At 39.5% G+C, this 25,458-nt stretch overlaps 1 protein-coding gene across 1 annotated transcript in view; it reads right to left on the minus strand.

Annotated features, from left to right (window-relative positions):
- Itga8 (integrin subunit alpha 8) overlaps window positions 1-25,458 on the minus strand; it is a 195,341-nt gene that overhangs the window by 168,256 nt on the left and 1,627 nt on the right. The gene's annotated exons all lie outside the window — the stretch shown is intronic.

The following is a 25,458-nucleotide window of genomic DNA, read 5'->3' on the forward strand; positions in this document are numbered from 1 at the left end:
AGGAAAATATGGTGTGTGTTTAAATTTTTTAAAATTTATAGCAAAAGACACATTGTCATTAATCTCCCTCAAAATACTCCCCTCACTCCAAACTCACTTATCCTATCCTTCTGGTCACTTTCTGAAACAGGTCTGGAAGTGCTCTTTGTGAGTGTCTATTTGCACTGTTGTGACTACCTGGGTGTTCTTTCTGAATACAGTAGATTCAAAATGGTTACTTTTCCTTGTATTTTGGATTTTTGTGATGCCAGATCTTGTAAATGAAGCAGGCGAGGATACACTGTAATGTTTTTAGGAGGCTGCCTTTCTGTTGGATGGCACTTGGCAGCAGCAGTCACCATATTTTTCAATCATATTTTGCAAACACACTCACAAAAAAGACTTTCCAGAACTGCTTCAGAAAGTGGCAAGAATGTTGGGATAAGCACATTCAAAGGGGGAGGATTTTGCGGGGGATAATGGCAATGTGTCTTTTTCTGTTATACATTTTTAAAATTTAATATTCACTATAGATTTTGATCACCCTTTGTTACGTATTGCAAATATTCTTTCTCTTTTTTTCTAGTATTTTAACTTTATGAAAATTGTTATCCACCTGGAATTTACTCTTGTATATAAAGTGTCTGGCACATAACAGGTCCTTAGGAGGTATTTGCTGAACAATTGGCCAAGCTCCCATCTATTCATTCAGAACTCTGTGGTACAAGTGTTCAATATGATCACACTTTTGTTTAACAATCAGTATGTTCTATGCACGGGGTAGGGGTGTGATTGCATGAGCATATCGTGAACACTAAACTGAATGGTGATTATCTTGAAGGCAGAGAGTATACATGCTTCAGTGGCCTTTTATATTTGTTTTGTATATTTCTTATTGTTTGAGTGTTTATAGTGAGCATTATTACATTTATGAGCAAAAAAAAACCATGATGACACAATGAACAAATCTGTAGGCCAATGTTAGGGTTTGGGTCTAGATGTCCCCTCAAAGCCTCATGGGATCATAGGCTTGATCTAGGGTGTGTGAAGCTGGAATTGATTCACGGTGCAATGCTAGGCTCAAGGGCACTAGGATTTAGGGTGTGAGTGCTACCTGCCCCAAGTAGTCTGAATAAGATAAAAGGGGCAGAAAGATGTTGTTAAACTCCCTTGTTACCTTTGTCACCTTGTGTGTGTCATGTTGTTTCTGCTCTGCCATGCCTGTTTGTCATCTCTGCCTTGGAGTCGGCTGATTATGGACTGAAACTTATATGAAGTGTAAGCCAAATAAACTCCTTCCCCTCCAACTTTGGTTGTCGGGTATTTTGTCTCAGCAGTGAGAGAAACGTAACTAAGACGGTCGACCTGGAAAATATAGGTGGCTATTAGCAAAAATATTGAGTTGGCTCATACTCCATTTTGGGGGTTTGAAGGAATCTCCCTGAAATTAGCAGCTGTGAGCAGTCAGGGGACGAATCCAGTGGGTGGCAGACTTCCTAGCTTTCACTCCCTCTACTCAAAGGAATGTGCATTTCAGAGCAGGAATGAGGGGCTTAGAATGTGGTGCACACATGGGCGACAGCAGAGTTTTCTAATCTTTCAGTTTAACAAAATAGAAGGAATTAGAAGAAGTGAAGATAGATCACCATGGGAGGGGAAAGGAGGAGCTTGAAACAGACCCAGGTGTGACCAAACAGTTTGGCAAACTGGGTAGTTTTGGAAATCTATCCACAAAGCTCTTGACCTGGTACTAGAAAAACATTGAATTTTCCTATAATCTTCAGTCATCACTTCCAACTCCATCCCTTGAGGGACTTTCTAAAGCCGTAGCAGGAGCTGTCCAGACAGTTTTAATCAGGAAAAGGGGAAAAGAATTGTTTTAAATGTTTGTATTTGCTTATACTCTAATGTATGCTATGTATCTGAATATTTATAGGTAAAATTCAAAATAAAATAACAGTTGCCAGACAACTCCTTGACTAACAGAAACAAATCTGAGGAAACATGAGTCGACTTTTTGTTACAAAAAATTAAATTTCCCAATGTATGGCTCAAAATACTCCAAAACCACGATTAAAAGCTGTTAAAGAATACTTCTTAGCCTTCATATGCTTGATCACCTTAGTGTGAATTTTCAAGTATCTAAGGAACATCACACTAATGTCTTTTTCCCTATGATGTTCAAAATGTGTTATTCTGATTAAATGAATATTCTGTGTAACTGAGATTAATGATTTATATTATATATCCATGCTTTATACATGCATATGTATACATGCTTTATAGATGCCAGTATGTGTAAATGATTTTCTTGTCTTTACTTTATACATTGAATCTAAATGCTCCACCTACCATATCTGAGAACCCTGAGCCCTAGTTAACCTCTAGGTATGAGTTTTCCCTTCCGATCAGGTAACTCTCTCCCTCTGTTCCCTATTGATTCTCATTCCATTTCAAACATTCTACCAGATATTTTTCTTCAGAAATTCCTATCCTTGTTTTCAATGCATCTAAATCATTTCCTTAAAAGCTTGTTTTAAAATGAAGGCCTAAGAGTCTTTTCTTTTCTCAAGTTGAATTTCTTAAACAAAGAAAATTTTCAAATAATATAAATTTAAAAACTGCTATGATCAAATATAGGCATGAAACCAAAAAAGTGTAGAACTTGGAGGAGTATGTGGCAGAGGGATGTGGGGATGAAAATGATCAAAGAATGTTATGTGCATGTACAAATCTACCAAGATGAAGCCCATTAATCTGCATAACCAGTATGCATGAATTTAAAAAAAAGATGTGGGGAGAAAAAAAGAATTGTAAAGTAACAAATGAAAGGCCATGAGAACTCAAGTCCCTGGCTGCAGTTGCTGTTAAATTTGGTAACTCATTCAGCTGTTCAGAATTTGTCTCTGATTTATTTTCCTAGTTTACAGAGAAAAAAACTATTCTTTTCTGGAAATTATGAAACTTTTATTCTGAGTCATTTGTTCGATCACTATTTGAATATTCAATGTCATGCATAACCAAACACTAATGAAGCTAAGTAAGATCATGTACACTTTTAGAGCTTTAATAATGTTTTTATGTATGGGTTTGGTATAGCAATAGTACAGACTGTATTACAATCTTCCTATTATATAGTTTTTCTGCTTTAGATGAGCATACAAATTTTCTGCCATAATTATTTCCATGTCTAGATCATCTTTCCTAGAATAAAGATAAGATTTCCAATATTCTGTTTTGAATAACTAATAGTACTTAACCACTGATCTTTAGAGTTTTGTTTATTAATACAAATGAATGAGTTTTCTACATCATACAATATTTGAAATGTTTTTTAAGTTTACTAAAGTTTTATGCAAGGTTTGTTTTCAAAATACAAATGGACTTTTGTTGGTAAAATGAGAACAATTTGGGTGGTAGGTATTCTACTAATTTATATATGCAGCTAGTGAAGGAAGAAATTAGGAATAAAGAAATGTCAATAATCACCCCAAAGGGAAATTATAAACTAGATGTAGCATATTAGACTAAAAACAAAAACAACTGCCAAGCATGATAACACAGTTGGAAAGAGGAGGATGTGGTTGAATTGTATTGATTGAACCATCAGCTTTGGCCTCATCTTCTACAGCTCTTTTCACTGCATCCCAGTGGCTGGACCTTTGTCTTATCTGCCATCTCAGAGGTGGACATGTGACATGAACATGTACTCTTACACATGCACACATACATGCACACAGGCACACACCACGCTTCAGCTCTGACCTTTCCGAAAAGCCTTCCCTGACACACAGCAGCACCCCCTTCAGTCAAGAGAGAGTTTTTCTTTTTCACATTGTTCTAGTTTAAATCTAAAATGCCCCCCAAAAGTGGGGCTTGTAGAAGGGGATTGGATCATAGTGGTACTATACTCAATGGTGAATTAGTTCATTGCTGAGTTTATAGCTGAATGTGCTGATTGGAAAAGGGGAGTCACAAAGTGGTATGACTTAAGGTGTGTATTCTTGTTTCTGGCTCTTTTCTCACTCTCTGTTTCCTGGGTGCCACGCATTGAGCATCTGTTCATCTGCCAGGCCCCTCTGCCACTCTGTTTCTGCCTGGAAGCCAGCTGACCATGGACTGAAACTGTGAACCCAAATAACCTCTTCTCCAAAGTTGGGAGTGTTGGGTATTTTGCTCCAGCAAAGGAGAGTGGTTAATATGCAAATGTAACATCTTAACGTTCTGCTGTTAAGGCACTTGTACCTGAATTAGATACGTCAGCCACTGGTCTTCCATAGGACTTGAAGATTGCAAAATCATGTATTATATCTATCTTGTTCATTAGTTTTACCCAATATAATGGTCACCCCACTAACTGTACTAGAAGTCTGGGGCACACCCTTGACAATCGCCAATCCTATGCTCCTGAATTCCACTCAGTCATCACTTCCTGTTCAGTCCTTCTTTCCACCCGTTACCACTCCCCTGGTGGTGAGCACCGCATGTTTTAGCCTCAGTTACCACCGTGGCTCTCTGGCCTCTCTTGCTCCAGGCTTGCCACCTTCAAGTCCAATCTCCATCCTGCAGCCTGAGTTCTTTCTGCAACATGGAACCAGGCACACATGATAGCCTCACCTTGTCAGGACTGTCCTTGTCATTCCCTACCATAGTGATTTTGTTTCATCTCCTTGACTTTCTCATACTTTCTCTCATCTCTAGATTCCCTCACACTTGGAGTAATGACCTGGGATCACACATCTTGGAATTCCTCAGCTGTGCTGAGGAATGAAACTTCAATATTGCTTAGATGTCACCTCTGGGTTGTCAGAAACACATCATGCTTCTGTTTAGTGACTAATCATTTGTGTGTTTTTATTCCAAGAAGTAATGAAAGCCTCTCAGCATGGGAATCTCAGGAATCCAACTGACTGACAAAGACTTCTTCAATATGACCTCAAAGGAACACCTCTGAGAATAGGAAATGATTGGGTTTCAGGATGAAGGGTGTATAAACTTGCTTCTCAGTGGCACTTGAAAATCTGTTTACACTACCTCCTGTTGCACGGTTCCTTGGGATTTCAACCCTGTTGCTAGAAGTGGTAGTAAAAAGAGTCTTAACCATTTATCTAACAGAACAGTTCATACTGTGGTTTTAAAAAATCCCCGCTCCTTGTGTTACACAAAACAGGCACTGAAAATCCAAACTTTCTGTGTCAGCAATTGTCCCTTTTGAAGATTAATGCCCAGAGTGGAATGGTTCCAGGGAGATCTCCTAAAATCCTTCCCCAAACAAGGAGAACCATGCTATGGGGTAAACAGAGGCAAACATTCATAATTCAACAAATAAATTCAAACTTGCATGGTCCTGTGTGCTACCTGGGCATCCTATTTCTCACTGCCCAATTCATTCTGCCATTCTATTGTTACTATTTGCATTTCCATGTCCTTTGCCTCCAACCTTCTCCTCTGCCTTGTCATTCTGGCTGATGACCTGGATTCTCATTTCATGGCAAAAATACAAGAAATGAAAAGACCATTTTCTTTCCTCCCACTAACCCACAAACCTACTCTTGGCTGTTTCTTTCTCTCTCATTCTTCTGACACTGAGGATGAACCACCTCCCCTTCATGAAGCTCTGAGGCTGGTTCTTCCATCATGTAAGAATCCCACTCATTCTCATCTGTGCAGATATGCGGTCCCGCGCATGTCCCCTCTTCCATCATCAGCAATCCTTGCTCGATAATTTCCTCTAAAGTACACCATCCTCTCATACCTTCCTGTTACAATTCTCTGGTCCCATTTTAGCAAAACCCCTCTAAAAATAGCTATCCATACTTTTTGTCTCTTGTCTCCCAACCCCTTTGGACGTATTCCCCCCACAACTGCTATCTTTGGCTGTCAGTAACCTTCCGTTGCCAAATCAAATGTTTCAGTTTCAGTCCTCATTTCACTCCACCTCACAGGATGTTCTTCGCTGGCTTCTTGACCTTTAGCTAATGAGGTTCCTCCATGTCTTTCACATGTCCTCCTCTGTTCCTCTTGTTCCTCTGAATGTCAGGGTTCTCCCAGGTTCAGTCTCAACCTTGATCTCATCTCCTTTGCTCATTTCTCTTCACTTTGCTTCTCTTCTCTCCATCCACTCTCATACACTCTTTAAGTCAGGATGTTAAATGTCATCTACATATGCATGATTTCCAAATTTAAATCCCCAGACACTTTGCCTGAGATCTGAGTTTATTTTCGAACTGCCCATTTGACATCTACTCGGATGTCTAATAAGCTTCTCAAATTTCACATTTCTGGATGCACCTCTTGATATTTCCTCTAAGACATGCTCCTTCCTCACTGTTCTCTCCAACAATCCCATTGCTCCAGTAACTCAGGTTCATATTTTCTTTTTTCTTTTGCACTCTTCATCTGATCCATAACGATATTCCACCCTGCACTTTCAAAAAAATCCCGACTCCAACCACCTCTCACCCCAAACTGCTCTCATTCAAGCTTAGCCACACTTCTTTCCTTAGACAATGGCAATAGGCTATTGTCTATGGGCTGTTCTTCATCCAGAAGCAACAGTGATCCTTTTAAAAATATAACTCAAATCATGTTACCTGCCTACTTAAAACTCACCATTGGCTACCCTCCATTCTTAAAATCCAAAAATCCTAATTCTGGCTGTTAAAGAGTTATATAAGCCGGTGCTGATCATAATTGTGAAATGCAAAATCCCAAATGCCATAATCCTGAAGGCTGAAATTCCCAAAAGTCAAAATTCCCAAAGTCTACAATTTCTAAAATCTAAAAGCCCCCAAAGCCAGGATCCCAAAAGATTAGAACCCTAAATGTTGATATCCTGAAATCTGAAATCCCACAAACCACTATTCTCTTGGGGGGGGGGTACATTAGAGGGAAAGAGAGTCAAATCCTGGGGAAAGGATTTGTGTTTGGGGTTGTAAATATGACAATGGTATCACTTTGGTGGAATGAATACGTAAAGGCCTGCTAAAGCAGGATTCTAAGTTTTTCCAGAGAAGATTAGTGTAGTCAGTTGACCAGAGGCCAGGAGAGAATGAATATAGAAAGCAAACTGGTCTCCGAAAGCTGGGACAGAATTTTCTTCTGCCATCTTGGACCTCAGAACTCCACACTGTCTGGCCTCAAACTCCAGGATTTCACCCAGTAGACCCTTAGGTCCCCAGATGTTTTCATTTTTTTTCCCAATATTTTAAAATCTGACATTACTTTTTGTGATTTTCTTTGCAATGTATTTTACTGTTGTATCATTTCAAACAGTGAGAGTATAAATTGTGGCTTTTCAAGAATTCTCATTCACTTCATGTATTTTTTTTTCAAATATGATTCCATAAAGCTGTTATGGAGTTATTATCATCCATTATTATAATGCTGGCTTAGTTTGTAGGCATTATGCATAAACATAAAAACATCGATGTTTCCTCAGGAATTACGGATATATCCATTTTGTTCATCTGTATTTGTGAAAGATAAAATATCTTGAAATCTCAGCCCATTGGGGACTGCACAGGTGGTGGTGACCCAGAGAGGTTCTGGATGGATCCTGTCCAGAGCTCAGGGAGTCCACAACCATGTTTCAGATGATCTCAGTTACAAAGTGGGCTGCATGCAATTACCAACCATTGTGAGGCACCCTTTATACATTTCACTTTGGGACATAGTTCTCTCTGATTACAGTTCATCTGCTTATAACTGTCATACCTGTGCACCTGTCATTAGTACACCTGAGTGTTCATGCTCACAAAAATACATTTGTTATCACTGCGTGTTTTATTATGTGAAGTAGCCTATGAAGCATCCAAGTCACGGTTTTTGTTTGGTTTTCATTTGGTCTTGTGAGGCAGAGCATCACTGTGTACAAAGTGTGGTTGAAATATATGATGAATATCTAAATTTAAAACTTTATTATAGTAAAAGATACATTGCCATTAATCTCCCTCAAAATAGTATCCCTCATTTTGAACACACTGATCGCATCATCCTGGCCATTTTCTGAAGCAGTTCTGGAAGTCTTCCTTTATATCTTCACAAGGTAGTATCAAAAATACATCCAATGGAAAGTCACACTCATAAAAACATGACTATGTGTCCTCATCCACATTTTCCACCACATTTGGCCCTGTGTGACCTCCGGCTGTTCCCCAAGTCAAAATGACCATGAAAAGTAAATGTTTTGAATTGACATAGGACATCAAAGCACTCAGGAAAGATTTCCAGTATTACTTCAGAAAGTGGCAAGCATGATGGGATAAGTGTGTTCAAAGTGAGGGGTAGGATTTTGAAGGGATGAATGCCAATGTGTCATTTACTGTAATAAGTTTTTAAACATTCACCATATTTTTCAATCACACTGCATACACAGCCCAGGCTGGCCTTGAACTTGGCATGTAGCCCCAGCTGGCCTCAAACTCAAAGCTATCCTCCGGCTTAGGATTACAGGCGTGTACTACCACACCTGGCTCTTCAGTCATATCTTTATGTTTCAAATAAATCCCTTTTTAAAATGTAAGTAATAGTCTTTTAAATAATTTTTAAAGTTTATTTCTTTCAGAATTACATTTTTGGAGTTTTGAACCTCTAGATTTTAAGAGTTTAGGGATTTTAGACCTTAGGGATTTTGATCTTTTGAGATTTCAAACTTGAGATTATGGCACTTGGGATTGTGGTTTCTGGGGGTTCTGGCCCAAACCCTATAAAAATCTTGTCTATTCCTGGCTCTCTGGTTTAAGTTTCTATCTCTCTTTACCTGACTTGCTTTTCTGTAGCCCAGGGACTATCTCCATTTCCCATGCACACTCTCACTGCAATCTCCAGATTTGAAGCCTGACTTTCTTACAACCTAAAACACTCCTCCCCTGGAGGGAGTGGTTACCCAGAGAGATTCCAGATGGATCCTGTCCAAAGCTCAGGTAGTTCACCACCATACTCGACGACCACAGTTACAAAGTGGGGTACATGCAATTACCAACCATTGTGAGACACATTTACACATTTCACTTCAGGAAGTATTTCTCTCTGGAGACCTCACTGAATTTCAGCCCTTGCTGAAATCTCATCCCCTCCATGAAAAATTTTGGCTCCTTATGATAGACAAAATAATAGCACTAAAGAGTTCATATCTTAATTTCCCCAGTCTATAGAGATGTTAGGTTATGTAACAAAGGGGAATGAAGGTAGCAGTTGGAATTAAAATTGCTAATCATCTGACCTTTAGATGGGGAGATTACCCTGTACAATGTACAACCAAGCTGGGCCCAATGTAATAGCAAAGATATTTTAAAATGGGAGAGAGAGACAGAGAAGTTGACCATGAGAGATGGCTGGACAGAAGGATTTGGGCAGACATTGTTAGCTTTAAAAATGGAAATGGGAAAAAAGTGGAAATGGGCCATAAACCAAAGAATCTGGGCAGCCTGTAGATGCTGGAAAGGGCAAGGGACTAAATTTTCCCTACAGCTTCCAGAAAGAACGAAGCAGATCCTTTATTTCAGCCCAGGGAGACCTATTTTAGACTCTGGCTTCTAAAACTCCAAAATAATCAGTATGTGTTGTTTAAACCCACTAAGTATGGGGTAATTTGTTATAACAACATAAAAAACTAATGCTGAACTCACTTAAATAAATATGCATACACTTGCACACACTCTCCACTCTGTCCCCTGGGCCTGCAGCTTGTCACTGCTGTCTACCAAGGTGAGGGCTCAGCTGTTGTTTGTGCCCATACTCCCGGGTCTAGAGGAAGATCTACTTGTGCAAAGTCATGAACATGAAGCTTATTTTCAACTCTACTCTTCCCTTTAGATATCATTTTATAAGGAAAAACATTGTAATTAAGGGGTGAAATTATTTTCACGAAAAACATTATGCGTAATAACTTCACTTGCGTGACAGGAGGAGAGCATCCAGTCTTCCCACATGATGTGTGGAACAGAATGGGGGGGACTCAGTGGAACAGTGTGTGGATTAATTGCTGATATGAAAGACACACTCAACCTTCAAGTCAGCTGACACAAACATCTCCCTTTCCTTGCCACGTGTCTTGCTCCCTACCCTAAATTGGGGCCTGGGCTGAGAGCCTTACAGATCTATATCAGTTGAGTGTCTCAAAAGTGCATGTAGAAGAGCCTTATTAGAAAAAGAAGTAAAATCAGTTTGAATTCCCTAAAGACAACCTCTTTTGTTGTGCTTCCTTTCTAATGGTTTTAAAGGAACTGGACACCATTTTGACCTATGTAGATAAATACAATATCCCACACTTAAACAAGTCAGCACAGCCACCTCCTAGGCATGCTTTGACCTATGAACTGTGAGAACCAACGAATGTGGCTGTCCCAGGTGGAAACTGTGACAGAGTGTGCAGTGAGCCACATCCCCTTCCCATTTAGGGTGGTCTTGGCTGCAGGTGCCAATAACGCGTATCCATAAGCCTGGCCCCTGGGTGGTTTCAATGGATGGAGCCTCCCTATCAACGGACATTAAGCATATGATATGATCAAGAAATTTAGGCAGAGCTTTCCGGTCATTTTTTCCAAAACCTTAGTTGAGTTCTTTATTACCTAATGATACACATGAGGAGAAATAAATGTGTTAATAAATGTCCTATTCTATGAATCCAGCATGTTTTGTTGTTGTTTTGTTTTGCCTTATCATTCCTTAGTGCTTCTAGGAGCATCTGCATTGTGAATCTCACAGAAAGGAAACAAATGCAATCATTGCCAAACTTATTCAACACAGGCCTTTGATCTCAAGCTCACACAGGAGATCTGTGTAGAAGAGATTCTGGCAGCCTTCACCTCACCAGTTCCCTCCCACCCCATCCCTTACCAGCTTCTCACCAATCTCTGCTCAACCCAAACTGCTGACAAGTATGTGGAGATATTCTTCAGATACAACTTCACAGGATGCTTACCAGCCATGCTTGTGTCTGAGCAGAATAGTGTGCTCCTAAAGAAATGCTCTAAATAGATCCCATCCCTGGCACATCTATAATGTTTTCATGAAAAAAAATCTTGATATTGAACACAACAGATCAAAAAGCAAATCATCCGGCAGGTCTGTGCACGCCCTACCGAGGTCCTGAGTCATGAGGAAGACTTCGAATCACCCCGCTGCAGACAGGCAGGTCTGCCCACACCCTGCCGAGGTCCCCAGTCGCGCGGAACACATGCCGAATCAGCCCGCTGCAGACAGGCAGGTCTGTGCACGCACTACCAAGGTCCTGAGTCATACGGAAGACACCAAATCACGCCACTGCTGACAGGCAGCCACCTGATTCCACATTACCAAGGTGCAGAGGACACCAGACCACCAGACCAAGGTACTGAGTCCCACTGTTCCTGGCCCAGAGGTAGGGGCTTCTGAGCCATCGTCTCAGTGCTCCTGGTCCAGAGGAAGGGGCTTCCCGGTCACCATCCCTCCCGCTGCTCCCAGCCCAGAGGAAAGGGCTTTTGGGTCACCTTCTGTCCCGCTGCTCCTGGCCCAGAGGAAGGGGCTTCCGGGCCACCATCCCTCCCACTGCTCCCGGCCCAGAGGGAGGGGCTTCAGAGCCACCATCCCACTGCTCCTGGTCCAGAGGAAGGGGTTTCCAGGCCACCAGCCCTCCGGCTGCTCCCAGCCCACAGGAAAGGGCTTTTGGGTCACCATCCATACCGCTGCTCCTGGCCCCTGTCCCACCTCTCCCAGCTCAGAGGAGGTAATCCATGCAGGTGCTAACAGGCCCCTGCCCCAGTCGAAATGAGAAAACACATAAATAAGTCTCAAAACCAGACTTCCAGATCACCTACAGCAACCCCAAAGGGAAATGAGATGGAACCCTCTGATACTCAACCACCTGGACCCACTGAACTGGCAACAAAAGGGGATCTGGAAAAAATGAAATCAGAAATAATTTCTCAGATAACAGGGGAAATTGTGCCCTTAGTGCACAACATGATTAATAAATCTAGAGAGGAGCTGAGGAACATGATGGAATCACAACATAAGAAACAAATGGAATCCATAAAACAGATGCAAATAGATTTCCAGGACATGAAAAACTCCATTGAAAGTCTACACAGCAGAATGAGCCAGTGTGAGGACAGAATTTCAGATACAGAAGGTAAGATTGCAATTAGTGACCAGGAAAAGAAAAATTGCTTCAAAATTATAAGAGAACATGAGAAATCAATCCAGCAGCTGCTAGATGATGCAAAAAAGAATAACATAAGACTGATTGGGCTCAATGAAGAAACAGGAGAGAGTGCAGACGACATAAAAAAATCTCTTCACAGAAATAATGGCAGAAAACTTTCCAAGCAGGGCAAAAGAGATTGACATACAGATAAGTGAGGCATATAGGACTCCAAATAGCCTTGATCAAAAAAAATGTACCCATAGGCATATAATTATTAAGATTCCAGAAACACAACAGAAGAACAAAGTTCTACAAACAGTCAGAGAAAAGAAACAAATCACCTACAAAGGAAAGCCCATCAGAATCACAGCAGACTTCTCAACACAAACCATCAAGGCAAGAAGAGTTTGGAGTGACATATTCCAAGACCTAAAAGAAAACAGCCTCCAACCCAGATTAATGTACCCTGCAAAATTATCTTTCAAAATGGATGGAGAAATAAGATACTTTCATGACAAAGAGTACCTTAGGAACTTCGTGAATACCAAACCAGCACTCCAAAGAATTTTACACAATATCCTAGGAACAGACATTGAGGATCACAACCCCAGGAAGCAAAGCAGAATGAACCCATCTGGCAAGACAAGAAATTAAATGTAAAGGGGGAGAACCCAACAAAAAGAAAAAGTCATGGCAATGACAAGTCAATACGTTTCAGTTATAACCATCAACATTAATGGTCTCAATTCACCAATCAAAAGAAATAGACTGGCAGAATGGGTCAAGAAGCAAAATCCAACAATATGCTGTATAAAAGAAACACACTTAATTCAAAAGGAAACTCATAGACTGAAAGTTAAAGGGTGGAAAACAATACTGCATGCGACAGGAACCCGAAGAAAAGCAGGAGTAGCTATCCTCTTGGTAGATCAAGTAGATTTCAAACCAACACTAATTAAGAGAGACGAAGAAGGACACTATATCCTTGTAAAGGGAAGAATCCAAGAGGAAGAGATGACAATCATAAATATCTATGCACCAAACACTAGTGCACCCAACTATATAAAACAAATACTAACAGACATGAAAAGTCATATGTGCACTAATACAATTGTAGTGGGGGACCTCAACACCCTACTGTCACAAATAGATAGATCAACTAGACTAAAACTAAGTAATGAAATACTAGAACTCAATCAAACTCTTGAACAAATGAACTTAATAGATGTTTACAGAGTCTTCCACCCCACAAAATCAGAAAACACATTCTTCTCAGCTGCACATGGGTCATTCTTCAAAATAGACCACATACTCACACATAGAACATGTTTAAGTAAGTGCAAAGGAATTGAAGTTATCCCCTGTATATTATCAGACCATAGTGCGATGAAATTGGAGATTCATACAAAAGAAACTCAAAAAATTTCATAAACACGTGGAAATTGAACAACACACTTCTGAATAACCAATGGGTCACAGAGGAAATTAAAGAAGAAATCAGAGAGTTCCTTCAATTAAATGACAATGACAATACAACATATCGGAATCTATGGGACACAATGAAAGCAGTCTTAGAAGGGAAATTCATAGCAGTGAATACGCATATTAGGAAAACAGAATGAGCCCAATTAAACAACCTGATGCTGAACCTCAAGCTTCTAGAAAAAGAAGAGCAGGACAACCCCAAAGGTCATACAAGGGAGGAAATTATAAAGATCAGAGGAGAAATCAATGCAATGGAGACTAAGAGAAAAATACAAAAAAATCAATGAAGCCAAGAGTTAGTTCTTTGAAAGAATCAACAAAATTGATAAACCTTTAGTCAACCTTGTCAGAAAAAGGAAAGAAAAGGCCCAAATCCATGCAATTAGGAATGAAAAGGGTGAAATTACAACAGACCCAGCAGAAATCCAGAGGATCATCAATACCTACTTCCAGAACCTATATGCCAATAAGATGGACAACACAGAAGAAATGGACAGATTCCTAGATACATATGAATGACCAAAGTTGAACGAAGAAGACCTAAAAATTCTGAACAACCCAATATCAACCAATGAAATTGAAAATGTAATTAAAAACTTATCACCTAAGAAAAGCCTGGGCCCTGATGGCTTCACTGCTGAATTCTACAAGACATTTAGAGAGGAACTGCTGCCACTACTGTTTAAACTCTTCAATGAAATTGAAAGGGAAGCAATACTCCCAAATTCATTCCTGGAAGCAAGCATCACCTTGATCCCCAAAGCAGAGAAAGACCCAACTGAAAAGGAGCACTATAGGCCAATCTCACTAATGAACATAGATGCAAAAATCCTTAATAAGATAATAGCAAACAGAATGCAGAAGATCATCAGGAAGATCATACACCCTGATCAAGTGGGATTCATCCCAGGGATGCAGGGATGGTTCAATATACGAAAATCAATTAATGTAATACACTATATCAATAGAGCCAAGGACAAAAACCATATGATTATCTCCATAGACACAGAAAAAGCATTTGACAAAATCCAACATGCATTTACCCTATAAAAAATTGGAATAGATGGTCTCTTCCTCAAACTGATAGAAGCCATCTATGAAAAACCAACAGCCAATATCGTATTAAATGGTCAAAAACTGAAATCCTTCACGCTAAAATCAGGGACAAGACAAGGATGTCCACTATCACCACTCTTGTTCAATATAGTTCTGGAAACATTAGCCACAGCAATTAGACAAGACAAAGAAATAAAAGGAATAAAGATAGGTAATGAAGAAGTCAAATTGTCATTATTTGCAGATGACATGATACTCTATATAGAAGACCCCAAGAACTCCACCAAAAGTCTTCTAGACTTAATAACCAAATTCAGTCAAGTAGCTGGTTACAAGGTCAACACACAAAAATCAATAGCTTTCCTCTACACCAATGACAGACTCACTGAGAGAGAAATAGGGCAAATAATTCCTTTCACAATAGCATCCAAAAAACTGAAATACCTAGGAATCATCCTAAAGAAAGAAATCAAAGACCTCTTCTCTGAAAACTATGGCACTCTGAAAAGAGAGATTGAAGATGATATCAGAAAATGGACAGACATCCCCTGCTCCTGGGTAGGAAGGATTAATATAGTGAAAATGGCCATACTTCCAAAACTGCTATATAGATTTAATGCAATTCCAATTGAGATCCCAGCAGCATACTTCATAGGCCTTGAGAAAACAATCCAAAAATTCATTTGGAGCAAGAAGAGACCCAGAATAGCAAAAGCAATTCTAGGTAACAGAGACATGGCAGGGGGCATCACAATCCCCAACCTACAACTATACTACAAAGCTACTGTGATAAAACAGCATGGTACTGGCAAAGAAACAGGCTTGAGGACCAGTGGAACAGATTAGAAGATGCAGAAACAACGCCAGACACACTCAGCCATCTCATCTTTGATAAAGGAGCCAAACACCCTCACTGGAGGAAAGATAGCCTCTTTAATAAATGGTGCTGGAAAAATTGGGCTTCAACTTGCCAAAGATTAAAACTAGACCTGTATCTCTCACCATGCACTAAACTAAAATCAAAATGGATTAAAGATCTAAATATTAAAATAGAAACACTGAACCAGTTGGAAAAGAGGTTAGGTAGAACCCTTGAAGACATCGGTGTAGGAAAAGATTTTATGAACACAACCTCAGTTGCCCATGAACTAGCACAAACAATCAACAAGTGGGATCTCTTCTTATTAAAAAGCTTCTGCACAGCAAGAGAAACCACCAGCAGAGTGAAGAGACAATCCAAATGTGGGAAAAAATCTTCACCTGATCTTCCTCAGACAAAGGTCTACTATCTCGAATCTATAAAGAACTTATAAAGATCAGACCTCCCAAATTTAAAGACCCAATCCAAAAATGGGCATCTGAAATGAACAAACATTTCTCAGACAAAGAAGTAGAAATAGCAAATATATACATGAAAAAATGTTCAACGTTACTGGTCATTCGAGAGATGCAAATGAAAACAACACTGAGATTCCACTTCACTCCAGAAAGAATGGCTGCTATCATGAAATCAACCAATAACAAATGCTGGCTGGGCTGTGGGGAAAGAGGAACCCTGCTCCACTGCTGGTGGGAGTGTAGACTGGTGCAACCACTGTGGAAATCAGTGTGGAGATACCTCAAAGAACTAGGACTGGAAATCCCATTTGACCCTGCTATTCTACTGCTGGGGATCTTGCCCAAAGAATTAAAAGAATCATACCACAGTGATATATGTGCACCCATGTTCATAGCAGCGCAGTTTGTAATAGCTAAAACTTGGAAACAGCCCAAATGCCCATCAACTGGTGACTGGATAAAGAAAATGTGTTGTTTTTTTTTTAAATGGAGTACTACTCAGCCATAAAAAATGAGAAATTAGAGACATTTATAGCTAAGTGGATGCACATTGAGGTGATACTCTTAAGTGAAATAAATAGGACACACATGTGTAAATACCAAATAGTTTCTCTGGTGTGAGAAACTGAAAGTGTAAATAAGGACTAAATGTATAATAGGTAATGTGAAATAGGAAGAAAAGGGGCAAAGGGGAAGGAAGTGGGAGGGCTAGGGGAAAGGATAGAAGGGAATGGGATTAATATGAGAAAATGGAAAAATAGGAACAAAATTTTTGTAAATAGGGAGGACTGGAGGGGTTGAAGGGAGGGCTGGGCAAGGGTGAAAAACAAGAACCAAGAGAGACTATGTAAAGATGCAAATTTCCAATGATGAATGTCATTATATTGTATACCTAAAATGTACCAATGATTAGAATGAATAATTGATAATGTAAAATAGGAATAAAAGGTCCAAAGGGGTAGGGGTAGTGGGAGGCACAGGGGAAAGGAAAGAAGGCAAAGGAAAAAACGCTGAGAAATGGAAAAAATGGATATAAAGTCTTTGTAAATAGGGAAGGGTGGAGGGCGTGAAGGGAAGGCTAGGAATGGGGAAAAAATAAGAACCAAGATGCATTATATAAAGGTACAATTCCCAATGAGAAATGTAATTGTGTTGTATACCTACAATGTACCAATAAAAGAATTTAATACAAAAAAAAAAGAATATTTTTGTGTGTTAAGTAAAGACTAAGTTGGCAAACCATATGCTATCTTTTTCAAATGATTAATGGGGCTATGAATATTTTGCATATATCATTTTTAACAGAACAGGAAATTTTAGGTAGCAAAGAATTCACTTATCATTTGTTTTTTTCTTCTTTTTACCATTCGTTCCAAAGTATTATTAAATAAATAGGTCTATATTAATTCAAAAATTATTTAGTGCTTTTTCAATTTATTTTGTAATAAATACAGTTAAATTTTGCATGATTCTCTTTCCAAATAAATAAATAAATTTATTTTGATTACTGATTTGTAATATGAACTCCCTATTATAAGCAGTACACATGTATAAACATATGTTATTTAATACAAAATTGTACATAGCTCATTTCTCTTTTCTTCTTATTTTGTTGCATTACTGCATCTGTAATTTTTTCCGTCATTCTCAGGTTGTTTAAAACATTATAGAAAATGCATTTTTTCCCTAAATTATAATGTCATATTGTTCTGAATTACTTCTTTTATGAATATATTACTTTTAAAAGTAAAATCTCTATGTTTGCCCTAAAAAAAAAATCTACCTTCTTTCTGTTTTTAATTAAAGTAGTGACAACTTCCAAAGGAAAAAAAAAAAAAAAAAAGCAAATCATCAACTCCTGTTGTGAAATTTCACATTGTTAAATGAGTTAACCTGGATCATTTGATTCTACCAGATTCTTTCCATACTCTAAAGCCCACAGGAATATCTGAACCCATGGTCATTCTGATTTTTTTCTAACGGCCTCTTACAACAAGTTCTGTGAACTGAATGTACAGTAGTGTAAACAGATGATGAATTACCACTTTTGGCATGCTCCTCTCGGCCAGGGACACTCGAATCAGTGCTACTCACTTAATGGCTATAGAAATTGCCATGTCAGACTGCCAAGTCTGTATTTCTATTGATTGAGAGACAGCTCAAAATGAAAACAAGAAAGGCATACTGCATCTTCTTATTTTTACATATATTGTTGCTATTGGAAATATCCTTAGTCTTCAGTATTTTGAAACATAAACTTCTATATTTACATGGACACATTTCTAAACAACTCTACTATCAACACTCAAGATAAAAGAGGGAGCAGCTAGGGCTGGGGATTTAGCTCAGTGGTTCCGGCGCCTGCCTTGCAAGCACAAGGTCCCGAGTTCAATCCCCGGTACCAAAAGAAAAACAAAAAGAGGGAGCAGTTAAAATTGCCATCTTCCAATATAGAGATTCGGTTTGGATATCTTATTGTTAATTTTTATAGCACTACTGTGAAATCAGTAAGTTCATTTAGAATACTTCATGTGTTCATTTCTGAAGCATATAGCCTGTTAGGAAATGTAGGACAAGAGAAGCTGAAAGTACCAGAAAATCATTACAGGAAGATAAGATGCTCGGGGGAGTAAGAAGGGCCAACAAAACACAGGCCAGGGTGAGCGAGGACCAGCGTGCTGCACTGGAGAGAGAAGCCATGCTGGGGGTTGACAAGGAGAGCGAGCAGCTGTGTAAGCGGTGTGGCAAGGGGTTGGCTTTGGCTGTGAGTGACAACAGAGACACCCACATGGAGCCATTGACCTGGTTCTTTGGAGGCATTTACAGAATACATGGGAGTGGGGTGCTGTACATCATGCAGGCCATGCAGGGTCCTTGAGTAAACCCACTCCCGGGTTTCCTCCTTGTGAGACCTCTGCCCTAATCTCTGTATGTCCTGGAAATCAGAACAGATTGATGCAGAAGCCTCTGCAACATCACAGTCTACTCTGTGTGCGCATGTCACATGCTGGGGCTAAAGAAAAAACTGCCCTAATGTATATAAGGCAAAGCCCTGCAATGCTGTCATACTAATTTTGACAACTACAGTCATGTGTCTGAAGCAAGATCTCCTTCGATTAGTGACTACCAGTGAAGGTATTCCAGGCCTGAATTTCATTAGCATAGGGGAATTTCAACATGTTTTCATTCAGTTCTCTTACCAAAAACATCCTGAATATATTATCCTCTGTATACAGAATGATAAAACAGATTCTACATGATGAGCCAGTTGTTCGCCTTCATTTAGGGGCAGTGCCCGATGCTCTTCAGGCAAAATAGTTATCCTTACACCCTCAGGTATTACATCAGAACTACCATAGTCTAAAGAACTTGATGCCCATGTGCTCGTGGCAGTGGCCAGATACCCAAACTTGATCATATCAAATACACAGCTCTCTTACATTCTCCATACAGAGTCTTTTCACTTTTAAAATTTTGTTTTTACTTATATACAGTAAAATTCACACTTAGTGATGTACAGTTGTGTTGGTTTTGACAATACCATGCAACCATGAACCCATCACCACTACTGTGACCCAGAAAGTTACAACACCCTCTCCAAATTCTCTGTGCTGCCCCATCTCTCTATGCAGTATTGGGGATTGGACCCAGGGACTCGCCATACATGAGAGTGAACTCCATCCTTGGTCCTTTTTTCAGTTTTTACTTTGGGCCGGGTCTTGCTAAGTTGCCCAGACTGGACTGAACTTGTGATCCTCCTGCCTCAGTCTTCTAAGTAGCTGGAATTACAGGTGTGAGACAAAGTGCCTGGCTGTGCTGCCTCTTTAAAGTCAACCCCTTCCCCCTCCAAGGCCAAACAATCATTTTTCTAAAAAATGTATGCCTTGTCTTTACTAAAACAGTCAAAAGGGTAAAGGTTCGCTTTCGCCAATGTTTATGGATGTAGAAGTTTCTCAATTTGGCAGCTTTTGGGGGTGCTATGCTAAAGAGAGATTTAAGCTCTGGCATTTCTGCATGGCTGGGGTCGAGCTCTACTCTGTCCAGACTGGTGACATTCATCTGAGAGCCGCCTGCTAGAATTCCATGACACTCTGTAACTGGTGCACTAGGTAGAGTGCTTTGAGTATAACTAAAATATCAGCAAATCATGATTTGCCTGTATAGCTTAAATCTCCTTACAACAAAACCTAAAACTGACATTATTTTAAATTTATTTTAGGATTCATTATGCAAAAACACCTTGCTTCTTTAGTGAGCATATATTGAAATTGAATTTTGAGGAATTAAATATTAATTTATAAATGGCCTAAATATGCTTGCTGATTAAAAGATGATTACATGTTTTAAATAAAACCAATAATTAGTCTGCTTGTGTGAACAGAGCCCTTAATAAGGTTGTAAGGTGGGAGAGTCTGTTCATCAGCACATGTCATATCAATGACTCTTGATACACAGTGTGCAGAGTCGACATGCACACCTCTTGCCCGACCCGCTTCAATGTCCAGTTTTCTACTTTCAGAAGAATTTCAAGACTATTTTCAACATTTCTCCCAGAATTCTGCAGCTGCTGTTGGGAGTACTGCTGCCAAGAACCCGGAAGCCTGTTCCCTCACACAGACTCCAGCTTCCAGAAAGAATTTTGCAGATTAAGCAACGGGCGCCTAATGTTCATACAACTCAACTAGCCATAGAGCAGGTCTGTTTCCCATTTCTAGTTGGAGTTTCAAGGACTTCCTTTTTCTAATTGCTTCCTTGGTTGCTATGGGCTGTAAGGACCACTGTGTCCTCCCTTCCCCTCTGCAGGCTCAGCTGCATTCTGTTGCATGGAAGTCAGAGTCAATCGAGAATTTTTTAGGGATGGATGGCAGTGCCTCTGTCAGGCCAGCATATTCAGGCCTAGTAACCATCACAGATCCTTTCAGAGAGAGGAAAACATCAGCTAAACACTCTCAGTGGGATTAGCAGCAGACCTCTGCATATGTAAGTGTGTGTGAACATGTGTGTTGTGTATATTACACATATATGCATACATTAATTGTATAGACAGATACATGGATAGAGGAAGATTTCTCCATGTATGTATGTGTTGTATATATTATACATACATACATGCATTAATAGGTACATACAGATATATAGGTATATATATATATATATATATATAGTCACACTTGCTCTGCTCATGGCATTATTTATTCTTAAAAGAGGTAGGTAATCTTTGGGCTCCCCACTCCCCCTTTTTAAACTTCCAATTGAACTTACTGGACCACAGAATTCTGCTCCTCCTAAATCCTATAACTTGCATGTTATTTTTTCTGTCATTTACTTGGGTAGCTCTGACCCACATTTTTCTTTTCTTTTTTCCTGGAAAAAAAGAAAAAAGCTGATTTCTTTCTAGGGAAGCTCAAAAAAGCAAGACTTATGTGACCAATATGTTTCCCATCCCTCACAAGAGACAAAGGGAACCACTGAGTATCAAAACTCAACACTGCACCCACTGGTCACAGAGCCAGATGCTAGGAGGTGCCCCTTACTGTGAGCCCGCTCAACACAAAACAAAACAGGCCCCCCAAAACAGAGTCTTCCGGTCTCCAAGCTGAAACACAATTCCAATAAAAAATGTTTATCATTCTGGAGCTTTAAAATGTCCTCACCAAATCAACTTCTGTTTTAAGCTCTAAAAACATTTTTGTTTTTTGAAAGCACAAAGTCAATAAATTAGGGCCAGGCAAATTCTAGTTGCCTTTCTGAGATGAAGTCCAGATCTCAGTGACGCTTCCCACCTCTTCCTGTTTGCTTTTTATGTGGGCCCCCTAATTGCAAGTGGCTCCCAGCTGTATTGTCCCTGTTACTGTTAGTGCTATAAATAAATGATTATGATCATTTATTAGCACACACCACCACCTTTTTGCTCAAAACATGTCATCTGAGCACATAAAACAACCAAGTATTCTGTGTTCTATGCGTTGGTTATTGTTGTTTATTATTATTATTGCTATTATTATTGTTCTTTCATTATTCTAAAATGAGGTGTCTTTTTCATTGTTTTCATTCATTCCCCTTTTAGAGGAAAGGGGCCAATCTAACAACCATTTAATGCACAAGCTGGTTTGGAAAGCAGAAATAAATGCTGGAGTGGTCTTAGCAAAGACAGACATGAATTTGGCAGATGTGATATTTTAGATTGCTTAAGGCACAGGGTATAGTTTCCAGAGCTCCTGGGGCAAAAGTGAAAGAAACCAATTTGGTGGTGGGAGGAATCTGGTTCCATTGAAGTAAAAGAGAAAGACAAGGGAGATGAGAGAAGGGCTTGATTTTGTACAGAGCAGGGAAATTATCTACTCTTTGCACCTCCCCCACCGCCATATGCTTCCTTAAAATTTTCTTTCTCCATACTTGAAAGGACCAGAATTTAATAGTGTTCATGCATTTGAAGTGCTAGACTAGCCCAAGCTTCCTCTGTGTTTGCATTTATCATAAGAAGTGATATCCAAAAAATCCAAGTTACATGATAAGGGAAACAAAAAATGAATAATGATTATTTAAGGAAATAAATTAAACTAACAGGTAGTTTTAAAAGAAAAGGCAGTTGAGCTCAGGTAAGTTGAGATGCAAGATCAGAGAGAGATATAGAGACTGAATTACAAGTCAGTCTACGTCAGGGTTTTGGCTGAGGAAATGCAGTAGATTTCACCAGTGAAACACTAAATTGTAGTCACTCTGGGGGCCTGCATGAGGGGAAACAATGATATTAAAAGCTCAAATTCACTTTGGATGTCTTGAAGTCAGACACTGTGGTAAAAGAACAGATATCTTTACAGAGGGATACAGGCAATCTAATGCTGAATATGTTTATGCCGAGACATCACACACTGCTGTGTAGATGTCACTTTGCATGTGTCAACCAGAGACATCGTCTTCCTTTTTGCGGGGAAAACAGTACATTGCCAGCAGTAGGCAGAGTAACTAACTCAGAGGCACTTGCCGGGGTACAATGAGGGGATTCTGGGAGCTTGAGCAAACCAGGGACATAGCCATCCCACAATTCCCACTGAGACGAAGCCTGCTTAGAAACCTCTGATTTCTACAAATCTCCTACCTAAACTGTTTCTCCCTTTTGGCTTGTTCAGGAGCCAACGCTGGGGTGGGAAAAAGAAGGGAAGATGAACAGTTCCCCAGTGCCCACCAGGGGACCACTGAACCCAATCACGACCCTGATCTTGCATTCCATGAGGCCCCATCCTCTTCCCATTTCTGGAAGGAAGATGGGATGAACAGGCTTTGGACTAAGAAGACCTTCATCACAATCTTGCCATTGTTCAGTCTTGGGAATACCTCTAATGTCCATTTCCTTACTCAAAAAACAAGTTTTGCATGGATTGGTTTCTAAATTAGAAAGAATGTGTACAAAGTGACTGGTAGGTACACAGTAATCATCAAGAAGTATAATGCATCTTGCAATTCTACCTGCAAAACCCAGAGTCCGCAATGTCTGCCTCTACTATTGAGTTTTGGTTCCAAGATTCCGCTCTGCCCAGGAGACTGATGCTCTCCTTGGAACTAGCTAGACTGACTTCTCCCCTACCTTCTTCACTTTCGAAGCTTCACGTCATGTGGCAGCCGCAGACAGTTCTATTGTCTCAGAGCACATGGAGAAAGTACCTGGTACAGGTGAGGGACAGAAGCCTGATCTGCAGTCCCCAGTCATTTTTCCTCCACCCAGTTTCAGGCCATTCCCTACAGCCATCGAGGTTTCTGGGCTCACAGTACCCCCTGATGGCTGACATGGGGAACTTTCTTTCCCCAAAGATTCCTGTCTCTCAATGAGAAGAATCCCGTCTTTCCTAGGTCACTGTGCTGTTCATTCTATCATGAACCATTCATCTTTCTGAAGCTTTCTGCAGCCTCCCCTGCCTTGCTATGAAAAAAAAAAAAAAAGTCCTGCTCAATTCTTTCAGGAACATCCATTTCTCTCTCCCTTTCTTTCTCTCACTTTGTTCCATATAAGAATAAATGAGTCCTCAAAGTACTGTGATTGTTGAAAGTGTAATCATAGGACGTATCTATCTTCGAGGGAAAAAAAATCCCACGTGTTTAGAAGTAAGATGAAGTGTAAACCCAGAAGCACTGATCTCTAAAGCCTTTTGAGAACTCAGCTGTCTTCTTCAGAACCTGCACAAAAGAGCTCATCTCTTCCCTCGTCTTTCTCCAACTTACACTGATCTTTTCTCGACATCGCCGTCCATTGATTTAATTTCCAAAACTGTATTAGTCTGAGCCCGACTGCTTCACTGCAGAGATAATCTAGCTATAAAAAGGGTTAAGTGAATTCCTGTGGGCTTCTCTGGAAGTGAAAGTGCAGGCTTTCGGCATTAGTTCTCTACGGGAAAGTGAACTCAAAGCTCCAAACAACTCTTTTAGAACAAGCCTTGGAAAACATTACCTAGTGAAATTCAACACTGGAAAATTTTGATTGGGAGTGGTCAGTTTTTGAAAGTTCATTTGGATGCCTGGTTTCTCCAGATTTTATCTGCTGAACTATGACGTCTCCTGGGATTAGTGCTTACAAAGGTATTCAGGTGTCACTTCTCTGGGTAGACACTGAGTCTTCCTTTATCAAAGGAAAAATATACTAACCAGATCCTGATTTGATGTGTTATGGAACGTCCTAGAAGGTTACTAAATCCATTTCCAGGACTACCTGTTGCTTCTGGTGGAAACCCATTAAGCATTTCTCATGAATGTTTCTTTTCCTGAATGTAAATTCAAGTAATACCAATGATTTGTGGTTTTATGTGTCAATGTCTGAGTTTAAAATACTTTTTAAAATACAAGTGATTAGGTCAAGAATCATTACAATGGCATTAAGTAATTATTTCTTCTGATTTAGAAAGTTTGTTCTTAAGCTAAATGTTAGCAACTGAAAGGCAGCTTGAGTCCTGATAAAACAATTTATTAAAAGCTTTCTGTTACAAAAGAACACTGAAAAGCTTAATGTTCCCCATTGTTAAATTTAAAAGTAAAAGTTCATAAAACATCACAAGAAATAACTGAATTGTTTAATGAAAGGGCAAATAAGCTATTGTGACCATATATAGCTAGGCATGAAAAATATAATTTTTAAATGCTTTTATAAAAGACTTTCCTAATTTGGTCATAATGTAAGGTAATATTTACATGGAATTTTTTCTTTGAAAAATTTCCATATTGATAGAAAACTGAAATTATTTTCCCCTTCAACATACAAATTAAAGGAACAAGTGTACAGCAGCCAAGTGATTTCTTCAAAATTCTTTTGAAAATCAACATTTGACACACATTCTAAACTCAAACTAAGATAACAAAAATGCACCGAAATCAAGAATGATGTCATAAAATAGTTGTGCAGTGCACTGGATATTTTAAATGATCATCAAAGACGTTACTTGAGTCAACACAGTCACATTTTTCTGGAAAGAGGTATTTGCTTTCTG

Source organism: Heterocephalus glaber, unplaced genomic scaffold, assembly GCF_053883595.1.
Source record: "Heterocephalus glaber isolate CG9 unplaced genomic scaffold, H.glaber_assembly_v1.0 deba00000768, whole genome shotgun sequence".
In the NCBI taxonomy this organism is placed as follows: Eukaryota; Metazoa; Chordata; class Mammalia; order Rodentia; family Bathyergidae; genus Heterocephalus; species Heterocephalus glaber.